This window comes from Rhinoraja longicauda, chromosome 41 (genome assembly GCF_053455715.1).
Source record: "Rhinoraja longicauda isolate Sanriku21f chromosome 41, sRhiLon1.1, whole genome shotgun sequence".
NCBI classification, from domain to species: Eukaryota; Metazoa; Chordata; class Chondrichthyes; order Rajiformes; family Arhynchobatidae; genus Rhinoraja; species Rhinoraja longicauda.
In genome coordinates, this window is record NC_135993.1 from 15,605,356 (window position 1) to 15,616,779 (window position 11,424).

Sequence of the window (11,424 nt, forward strand, 5' to 3'; positions counted from 1 at the left end):
CACACACATGACCACACACACACATGCGCACACACACACTGGAGATGAAAAGGAGATAAAAGCGTGACAGATAACGAGAGGGGAGGTGAAATATAAAGCCAATGCGATATTGGTGAGGGAGGTCCGGGGGAGAGAAGCGACACCTGACCACCCGCACACACACCTGAGCACACACACACACACCTGACCACCCACACACACACCTGGGCACACACCTGACCACCCACACACACACCTGACCACCCACACACACACCTGACCACCCACACACACACACACCTGACCACCCACACACACACCTGACCACCCACACACACACCTGACCACCCACACACACACCTGACCACCCACACACACACCTGGGCACACACCTGACCACCCACACACACACCTGACCACCCACACACACACCTGACCACACACACACACACACACCCACACACACACACACCCACACACACACACACCTGACCACCCACACACACACACACACACACACACACACACACACACACACCTGACCACACACACACACACACACCCACACACACATATACCCACCTGACCACTCACATACCCACCTGACCACTCACACACACACCTGACCACACACACACATCTGACCACAATACATGCACTGTGACCAAATACACACACTGATCACACAAACACACACACCTGACCACACACACACACCTGACCACAGACACACACACAGCTGACCACACACACACTCACACACACACACCTGACCACACACACACCTGACCACACACACCCACACACACACACACCTGACCACACACACACCAAACACACCTGACCACAACATGACCACACACACAGACACACACACACCTGACCACACACACCTGACCAAATACACACCTGACCAAATACACACACTGATCACGCAAACACACACACCTGACCACACACGCACACCTGACCACAGACACACACACAGCTCACCACACACACACACCCACACACACACACACACACACACACTGGAGATGAAAAGGAGATAAAAGTGTGACAGATAACGAGAGGGGAGGTGAAATATAAAGCCAATGCGATATTGGTGAGGGAGGTCCGGGGGAGAGAAGAGAGGCGGGCTGGTTGGAGAAATGAGTGCGCACCGGAATGGGGTTCCAGGAAAGAGAGAGGGGTTAGTGGGTATTACTCAAAATGGGATAATTCAGTGTCCTACAGTGTAAGCTACCCAAGTGCAATATGAGGTGCCGCACCTCCAGAGTGCGTGTGACTTCACTCTGGGAACGGGGGAGGCCCGGGACAAAAGTGCATGGGAATGGGGATGGGAGTTAACATCGTTAGCAACCGAGAGATCCCGCAGCCCATGGCAGACCGAGTGCAAGTGTTCAGTGAAATGTTCACCCAGACTCCGCTTGGTGTCGCCGATGTTAATGAAGTCACATCGGGGGCACTGAATGTACTGGATAAGGTGCATGTGAACCCCTGTCTCCCATGGATCGGTGGCTGGGGTCTGTTGGTGGAGGCTAGGGAGCAGGTGTGAACACAGGTATTACATCTCGTGTTGATGCAGGGGAAGGTACCTGGGGTGGCAGTGGGCCGTGAGGAAGGGGATGAGTTAACCAAGGAGTACAAAGTCGGAGGAAGGTTGCTTTATTGATGATGCAGGGAGTTAACGTTGGTCAATAGAGTGGATTCCAAATGCCATTCACAAATATTACTGTATTTCGCTCACTGTGATTGGCGTTATCGATAATGTTTCCAAATCATGGGATACCCTAAAGTAAATACGGTTATCACCTTTCCCCGCCGCGCCTCTTCGCTACTTGTCTGTATTTACGGCTTTCATTTGTTAATGATTTGAAGTAGAGAGGTTATTGGATATTTCACCACGTTCACAAACTCCTGTCTAAATTTCGATTGAGTCACGCCGTAAATAAATGTGTTTGTGCATAAACTTAAGTTCTGCAGCATATATCCGAGTTGGCCAAAGATATACTCAATCTCATTGTACTCATTCGGATTTGTTCCTGCAATGTTGTAATAGAAGTAATTAAGGACATCTGTTGACCACAAAATGATAAAACTGCCTGATATGGTGAAGAGTAAAACGACAGACCTCCTCCTGCTCTCCATCTCTGGGTCACTGCCCTTCTCTCCTTTGCTCTGACCTCTCAGCCCCTTACGGACCCGACTGGCCATTAAGATGTGCCGGACTGTAAGGATGTTGAAAAATAAAATAAAAGCAATGGGTAACAATGGGGTCACAATTTTATCAAACCTACTAAATATCACCCAGCCTTGTGTCGAATAATAGCCTGATTTAGTCTCACAATACCAAGACACATGGTTAATTATCTCTCGAGGTTCAGAGATAAAGCAGAAGGGAACGTTTTTCAGACACTGCAGAAGGCCGGTTGTTGCCAGAACCATTGCCGCAGTTTTCCCGCTGCAATATTTTGGTTTCAGCTTCTGGCAACATATGAGGACAAAGCGGTCAAAGGTGAACATGACGGTAAACCAGACGGAGCAATCTTTGGAAACACACACGAGGACAAAGATAACGCTGCAGAGTGGATAGATATCCAGAAAGGATCCGGGGAAGTACAAGCTGATCCGTCTCAGTATGACCGCGGTGACGACAGCCAGTAGATCGGCCGCTGCCATGGCCACCAGGTAACGAGTGGTGCAGGTGGAGAGGGCGCACTTTCCCCGGGACAAGATCACAATCGCCACCAGATTCACTGTAACAAGGCAAACAGAATGTACAGTAAGAGGCGAGAGTGTTTTATCCCCATATGTCCCGAGATGGAACAATGACATTCTTACTAGCACCAGTAAAAAATATATATGTAACATGTGTAGGAAGGAATTGTAAATGCTGGTTTAAACCCGATAGACACAAAAAGCTGGAGTAATTCAGCGGGACAGGCAGCATCTACAGAGAGAAGGAATGGGTGACGTTTCGGGCCGAGACCCTTCTTCAGACCGGTTAGGGATAAGGGAAACAAGACAAATAGACGATGTGGTAGAGAGATAAAGAACAATGAATGAAAGATATGCAAAAACTAACGTTGATAAAGGAAACGGGGCATTGTTTGCTGTTTGTTGAGTGTAAACGAGAAGCAGGTGCGACGTGGGTGGGGGAGATACTGAGAGAGAGAGGGAATGTCGGGGTTACTTGAAGATAGATCAATCAAAACTCAAACCCCTGGGCTCTAATTTGCTCAAGATAAAGATGACAGTCGGTTCCTCCAATTTACGTCTCGTCTCACTCTGACAATGGAGGAGGACAGAATGGTCTGTGTGGGAATGGGTAGGAGAATTAAAGTCTTTAGCAACACGGATATCTGGTAGGTTCAGGCGGATTGAGCAATGGAGTTCAGTGAAATAAGCGCCGCATCTACGTTTGGTCTCGCCGATGTATCAGAGTTCACATCTTGGACAACGGATACAGTAGATGAGGTTGGAGTTGCAAGTGAACCTCTGCCTAACCTGAAAGGGCAGTCGGGGTCCCTGGACAGAGTGGAGGGAAGAGTTTTCGGGACAGGTGTTGCATCTTCTGCGGTTGTAAGGGATGGAGTGGTTTGGGTATGATGGGATGGGATATTTATAAATATAGGCCCATTGAGGAGGCGTTGTGAACTGTTTTGTATGTGCTGATATGGTTGTGTGCTACTGTATGTTTCATTTTTTCCTTAGTACCTAAACAGATGTACAGCACTTTGGTCAACGTGGGTTGTTTTTAAATGTGCTATACAAATAAAATTGACTTGACTTGACTTGATATATATAAAGAACATGTTACATATTTATATATTTGTTATATATACGTACAAATATAAACATAGAGATATATACATATACACATATACGTGTGTCCTGTGTATCTCTATATAGATATGTAGACGGACCTCTAAAGCACAATTGGACTTTGAAAAGGAAGAAAGCTCCACTTGTTTTCGGCGAGGCCACTTGGGGACAAAGTGTTCGATATAAAGGGAGCAGAGCGGTGAAAATAAACCGCTAATAAACGTGACACGTTTCAATGGCGCTTTATTGTCACAGATGCAAACGCGCAGTGAACATCTTCCCTTACATACAGTCCAGTAGACTACTGCCATACCTAAGCACTATTCTTGATTGGCAAATTGTACAGAAATAGTCCACTGAGCCCGCATACATGAGGTGTTCCGTTTAGCACCATTTTCATAGTTCAGTTCGTGCTCTAGGTCTGAGACACGGCTCCTGATCCAGGCGAGCCCCCAGGCTCCAGCCATCGCCTTCCTTGGACATGTGGATGGATCATCAACCCACCGATGTCCCTCACTTCGTCCGTCCACCTTTGTTCTCCGGGGACACCTTCCGCAGCTGATCTCGAGGGCGCGGTTGGCCAGACCCTGGTCCTCTCCGACCGGCCTTAATTCTCAGCCGTCGCTGTTGCCGGCTCCATCCTCCCGGTGTCTGGTGTCCCGGTACCTGGTCTTCGGCTCGGCAGCCGACAGGCGACAGGCGACAGGTGACAGGCGACATGCGACAGGCGACAGGTGACAGGTGACGGGCGGTTGGCAGCTTCTGGACGCTGGTGGCTTTGTCACACAGTTCCCTTAGCAAGGGCCGTGATATTTGTGGGACGTGATATTTTTGTGTCAATGTGGTATTTGTTTCAGAACAGAGAACCTTGGTCAGAAGGAGCTGATTGAACATGTCAGACGCTGGGACTCAAACCCTAAACATTAATTCCAGTTCCCTTTCCCCAGAAGCACAATCCAACTGCTGCTTATTTCAAACACTTTCTATTTTTGTTTCATATATTCCAGACCGGTGTTTGATTTGTATCTATTATTTTGTTATTTTGATTTACAGAAGAGATAGACATCTGTCGCAGAATCTTCAAATCTATACAGATGAAAGGAATGGCGATCACTGCAGGGACAGACGGCGACGTGTTGTGTACATGTTCTTCGTGGCCCGCTCCGCTTGTGGTGTATTTGGGAAGGGTGCAGAACAGATTTGCCAGAAAGATGCCTCCATTAGAGGGTAATGATTGTAAAGTTGGAGAAAGTTGGGTTGTTTTCTGTGGAGAGTTGGAGAAGAGAGGAGTGGCGATACAAATACATCAAATTATTAGAAGCATAGATAAAGTGGAGCATCAGAACCTTTCTTCTGAGGTTAAAATGTGAAAGACTCGACCGCACAGTTTCAGGGTCAGACGGGGGGAGTTGAAAAGAGATGTTTATTACCCCGAGCGTGATGGGGGCTTTGGCACAAGCTGGTGGTGGAAGCAGATGCGAGAGTGTTAGGTAAATTAGTGGTGTTAGTGGTGTTAGGTAAATTAAATGGATTAAAGGCAGATAAATCCCCAGGGCCAGATAGGCTGCATCCCAGAGTGCTTAAGGAAGTAGCCTCAGAAATAGTGGATGCATTAGTGATAATTTTTCAAAACTCTTTAGATTCTGGAGTAGTTCCTGAGGACTGGAGGGTAGCTAATGTAATCTCACTTTTTAAAAAGGGAGGGAGAGAGAAAACGGGGAATTATAGACCAGTTAGCCTAACATCGGTAGTGGGGAAAATGCTAGAGTCAGTTATTAAAGATGTGATAGCATCACATTTGGAAAGTGGTGAAATCATCGGACAAAGTCAGCATGGATTTACCAAAGGCAAATCATGCCTGACGAATCTTATAGAATTTTTCGAGGATGTAACTAGTTGAGTGGATAAGGGAGAACCAGTCGATGTGTTATATCTGGACTTTCAGAAGGCCTTCGACAAGGTCCCACATAGGAGATTGGTGTACAAACTTAAAGCACACGGTATTGAGGGTTCAGTGTTGAGGTGGATAGAAAATTGGTTGGCGGACAGGAAGCAAAGAGTAGGAATAAACGGGTCCTTTTCGGAATGGCAGGCAGTGACTAGTGGGGTACCGCAAGGCTCAGTGCTGGGACCCCAGTTATTTACAGTGTATATTAATGATTTGGACGAGGGAATTGAATGCAACATCTCTAAGTTTGCGGATGACACGAAGCTGGGTGGCAGTGTTAGCTGCGAGGAGGATGCTAGGAGGCTGCAGAGTGACTTGGATAGATTAGGCGAGTGGGCAAATGCATGGCAGATGCAATATAATGTGGATAAATGTGAGGTTATCCACTTTGGTGGCAAGAACAGGAAAGCAGAGTATTACCTGAATGGTGACCGATTGGGAGAAGGGGAGATGCAACGTGACCTGGGTGTCATGGTGCACCAGTCATTGAAAGCAAGCATGCAGGTGCAGCAGGCAGTGAAGAAAGCGAATGGTATGTTGGCATTCATAGCAAGAGGATTTGAGTTTAGGAGCAGGGAGGTTCTGCTGCAGTTGTACAGTGCCTTGGTGAGACCGCACCTGGAGTATTGTGTGCAGTTTTGGTCTCCTAACCTGAGGAAAGACGTTCTTGCCTTAGAGGGAGTACAGAGAAGGTTCACCAGATTGATCCCTGGGATGGCGGGACTTACATATGAGGAAAGACTAGATAGACTGGGCTTGTACTCGCTGGAATTTAGAAGACTGAGGGGGGATCTTATAGAAACATATAAAATTCTTAAGGGGTTGGAGAGGCTAGATGCGGGAAAATTGTTCCCGATGTTGGGGGAGTCCAGAACCAGGGGGTCACAGCTTAAGGATAAGGGGGAAGTCTTTTAAGACCGAGATGAGAAAACATTTCTTCACACAGAGTGGTGAGTCTGTGGAATTCTCTGCCACAGAAGGTAGTTGAGGCCAGTTCATTGGCTATATTTAAGAGGGAGTTAGATGTGGCCCTTTTTGCTAAAGGGATCAGGGGGTATGGAGAGAAGGCAGGTACAGGCTACTGAGCTGGATGATCAGCCATGATCATATTGAATGGCGGTGCAGGCTCGAAGGGCCGAATGGCCTACTCCTGCACCTATTTTCTATGTTTCTATGTTTCTAAGTTACGTTTCAGAAGCTTTTGGGTTTCAACATGGGTACACATGGGATGTACATGGACCATATGCAAGTACAGGAGATGATGGCATCATGCTTGGCACATGCACTGTGGGCCTAAGGGCCTGTTCCCATGCCGTATTGTATATTCTATGTTGTTGGTAGCGCTCGGGTAGTTTAAACTAACGCGTTACTCAACCGCACACAATGTTCCAGTAAAGTCACTCACAGATTCAGGCTTATTTTCGCGTGAGCGCACAGAAGATAGGGCAGACAAATCAAAGATTAGCCTTCGCGGTCAGCTGGGAGAGGTGACAGAGATGCGACAACGCATCGCATCCCATCAGCCGTCACATACAGCACGTAATCCGCAGGCATTATCGCCACCTCCAATGGGATCGCACCGCCAGTCACAACTTCCCATCTCCACCTTTTAGACAATAGACAATAGACAATAGGTACAGGAGTAGGCCATTCAGCCCTTCGAGCCAGCACCGCCATTCAATGCGATCATGGCTGATCACTCTCAATCAGTACCCCGTTCCTGCCTTCTCCCCATACCCCTCACTCCGCTATCCTTAAGAGCTCTATCCAGCTCTCTCTTGAAAGCATCCAACGAACTGGCCTCCACTGCCTTCTGAGGCAGAGAATTCCACACCTTCACCACTCTCTGACTGAAAGTCCGCCTTTCACAGGGACTGTTCCCTCCGCAACTCCCTGGTTAACTCCACCAACTTGCCACCCGAACCACCCCGCCCCCAGGTACCTTCCCCTGCTACCGCAGGAGATGCAACTCCGGGCCCTGTACCTCTTCCCTCGACTATGACCAAGGGCCCCGAATGTCCTTTCAAGTGAGGCAGAGGTTTACTTGCACCTCTTCCAACTTCATCTACTGCTGTTCCTCGTGTGGTCCAATATATCGGCGAGACCAAGCGCAGTCGCTGCAATCATTTCGCTCAACACCTCCGCTCAGTCCACTTAAACTTACCTGATCTCACGGTTGCCGAACTCTTTCCCACAGCGACCTTTCTGTCCTGGGCCTCCTCCACTGTCAGAGTGAGGCCCAACGCAAATTTGGAGGACCAGGACATAAAGGTAGGCGTGGGAATGGGAGCGGGAGTTAAAGTGCTTAGCAACCGGGTGATCATGTAGGTCTAGGCGGGTCTCAGTCTGAAGAACGGTCTCGACTCGAAACAGCACCCATTCCTCTACCCAGAGATGCTCCCTGACCCGCTGAGATTGTCCAGCGTTTCGTGTCTACATTTCCTTAGCAGCATCTGCTTTGATCTGCCGTTTTCACACCTTACCCCTCCGTATCTCCAAACCCCCTCTCCCCTGGGTCTCAGTCTGAAGAAGGATCTCGACCCGAAACGTCACCCATTCCATCTGTCCACAGATGATGCCTGAATTATCCAGCATTTTGTGTCTATCTTCATTGAGGATACAGTCAGGCTGATACAGATATCGTTCCCTTTTACTGAGTCATTTGCAGTCAGAAAGCAGATGTTTAAGGTGAGAGGTGAGAGGGTTCCAAGGGATCGGAGGAAGATTGTTTTGTCACGCAGGGAGGGCTGCAATTTGGACCGCAATCTGTGGCGATCTAATGGAGGCAGCGACGAAATGAGAACGAGTTGGAGGATTATTCCAGTCGCCACATTTTAGAGGTTTAAGGAACAAATGCTGGTAAATGTGCTGAGATGAGAAGGTGTTAGCTGGCAAGATTGTTCTGGGCCGAAACACAGTTTCTGTCCTCCGTGTTAAATCGCACAAAGAACAAAAAGCATTGAGTAAATCGCACAACGGATCAGGCAGTTTGGACGGAGGAGCAGGGCAGCGGTAGAGTTACTGCTTTTCACAGCGCTTTCAGTGCCGGAGACTCGGGTTCGATCCCGACTCCGGGTGGCGTCTGTACGGAGTTTGTACGTTCTCCCCGTGACTTTGGTGGGGTTTCTCCGAGTTCTTCGGTTTCCTCCCACATTCCAAAGACGTACATGTTTGTAGGTTAATTGGTTTGGTATAAGTGTGAATTATCGCTAGTGTGTGTGGGATAGTATTAATGTGCGGGGATCGCTGGTCGACACGGACTCGATGGGCCGAAGTGACTGTGTCTGCGCTGTTTCTCTAAACTAAAGTAACATAAACAAAAGGAGACAGAAAGAGCTTCCGAATGGATCCTTCTTCAGACTGAAAGATCTCATCCGAAAGGTCACCTTTCCTTTACCCCCACGGTTGCTTTCTGACCCGCTGAGTCCATCCAGCACGTTGTGCTTTGCTCTAGATTCCAGCATCAAAGGTTCCATGTGTCTCACGTAAAAGTGGGTAGTTGAGCCAGGAACTATCGCAACGTTTAAGAAACATTTACACAGGTTGATGGATAAGACAGGTTTGGAGGAACACGGACCAAATGCGGCAGCTGGGACTCGTGTGGCTGGAACATGTTGGCCGGTGTGGGCAAGTTGGGTCGAAGGGCCTGTTTCCACACTGTACCACTCTATGACACTAAACACCAAACAATCAAATATAGCTGTTGGAAACACGAAGCCAAGACCGGCAGGTACTTACACTTACAATGATTAAGCAGTTACAGTCACGTACCAGGAACACCAATCACCGCAATGATCAGGTAGAATATTTTCCGGAAGCCGTAAAAGGTTTCCAACATTTTCTGTCTGAATGAAATCACCGAGTGCACGGCAGTGCTCTCCCAATCATACAGTGACACCGCCTTCCTGGAGGTCTCAATTTATCCAAGCCATGGCCCTCCGGGACAAAGTGCTTGCACAATCGATAGTTGGAGAATTGCAAAGAAAAACAGATGACGGAAACAGATTTAAATCCCCATTGTACCGTGACGTGCACGTAAATGTTTAAATCCTACAATGGAAGATTATAGAACTAGACCTGGTAACAAAACATAACTGGGTGTTTTCTGCATCTTTTTAAATGAACTGGTTGAGTTGTATTTAAGGGTCATATTTGAGGTGATGAATGGAGGGGGGGGGGGGTGGGGGGGGGGTGCGTGGATCCTTGAATAAACAAATTCACAGGCAGTAAGACCGGGCAAAGCCGTACACCAATAAGCCGGAGGAGCCTGATTTCAGAAATTCTGGCAAGTAGAAACACAATGAGCAAGTTTGAAATATGTTTCATCCAATAATTTACATACTGGGGAATCGCGATGGGGAAAAGAGACCAAGGTAGCGAAGGGAACTTAAACACAATGCAGGAAGAGAGATAGATATAGAGACATTGATAACTGGTGATGCAACAATGGTGATAACTGATGAATTCTTTGGAAAATGCATAATCCACATGTTGCCATTGTCCTTTGATAACAGTGAGAGACTTCGGGTTCTCTGTGTATTTCCCAGTGCGCACTGTTGGCGTCTTGGATGAACCGACCTTTGAGAAACTCACCACTGCTCCACGATGTTTTCTATGTGCGCTGTCCCGATCGCAGCTGTAATTAACAGGGCCGGTGCCTCGTGTGAAAGCGAGAATCAGCGTTCAGGTCAAACACACAATTACCTGCAAAACAGCCGCTATTACTCACAGTGAAGCGACACTGCGCTGAACGACCCGACATATCTAGACCAGGCCCGACTCATGTTGTCTGCCCTATAATGTGGCAACAAGGCACACCGGGTCCACTCACCGCCCGGGACACTGACGTTTTCAGTGAATCAAACCGCCCGCCACCTCCACAATGGTCCCAACGTCCGTTCCCCACAGGGAAGGTTTCACTTAATGCGCAGCGATAGAGTTGCTGGCTCACGGCGACAGAGACCCACCCGGGTGCTGCCGGTACGGAGTTTGTTCGTTCGTTCTCCCTGTGACCTGCGTGGGGTTTCTCCAGGTGCTCCGGGTTCCCCCCCACACTCCAAAGACGCACAGGTTTGTAGGTTAATTAATTTGGCACAATTGTAAGTTGTCCGTAGTATGTGTAGCATAGTGCTAATGTGTGGGGGTCGCTGGTCGGTGCTGAGTCGGTGGGCCCAAGGGCCTCGTTCCGCCCTGTATCGTTAAACTAAACTAAACTAAACTTCAATAAACCACAATCCAGCGCAATCAGACGTGACTTGGCAAACGATGACCCACCTTCACTGTGGCTTCCGTCAGCTAAGTTAGGTGCCGGAGGTCCGCACAAGGCATCGTTTCCCTTGTCGGCGCGTCTTTTACATCCATCACAGTGAGTCTCCTCCAGTCACCTCCTCACTGTGATGGAAGGCCACAATGTCTTTTCTCTTCCCCTGCCGTCTTCTCCCGCGGTCAGGCTGTTGAAGTTGCCACGTTGGGGCAGTCGTGGCTCCCGACATTGAAGCCCCCGCCGGGCAGAGAACATCCCGCGGCCTATTCCAGGCCGGGCCGGACGGTGAAAGGTCCGCAGCGGGCCGACCCAAGCCCCGCGATTCAGGGCGGGCGAAGACGTTGCCGCTGCCGCTGCCGGAGCTCCCGATGTCGGCCCCCACCCAGGGGCCAGCGACCTTCCGACG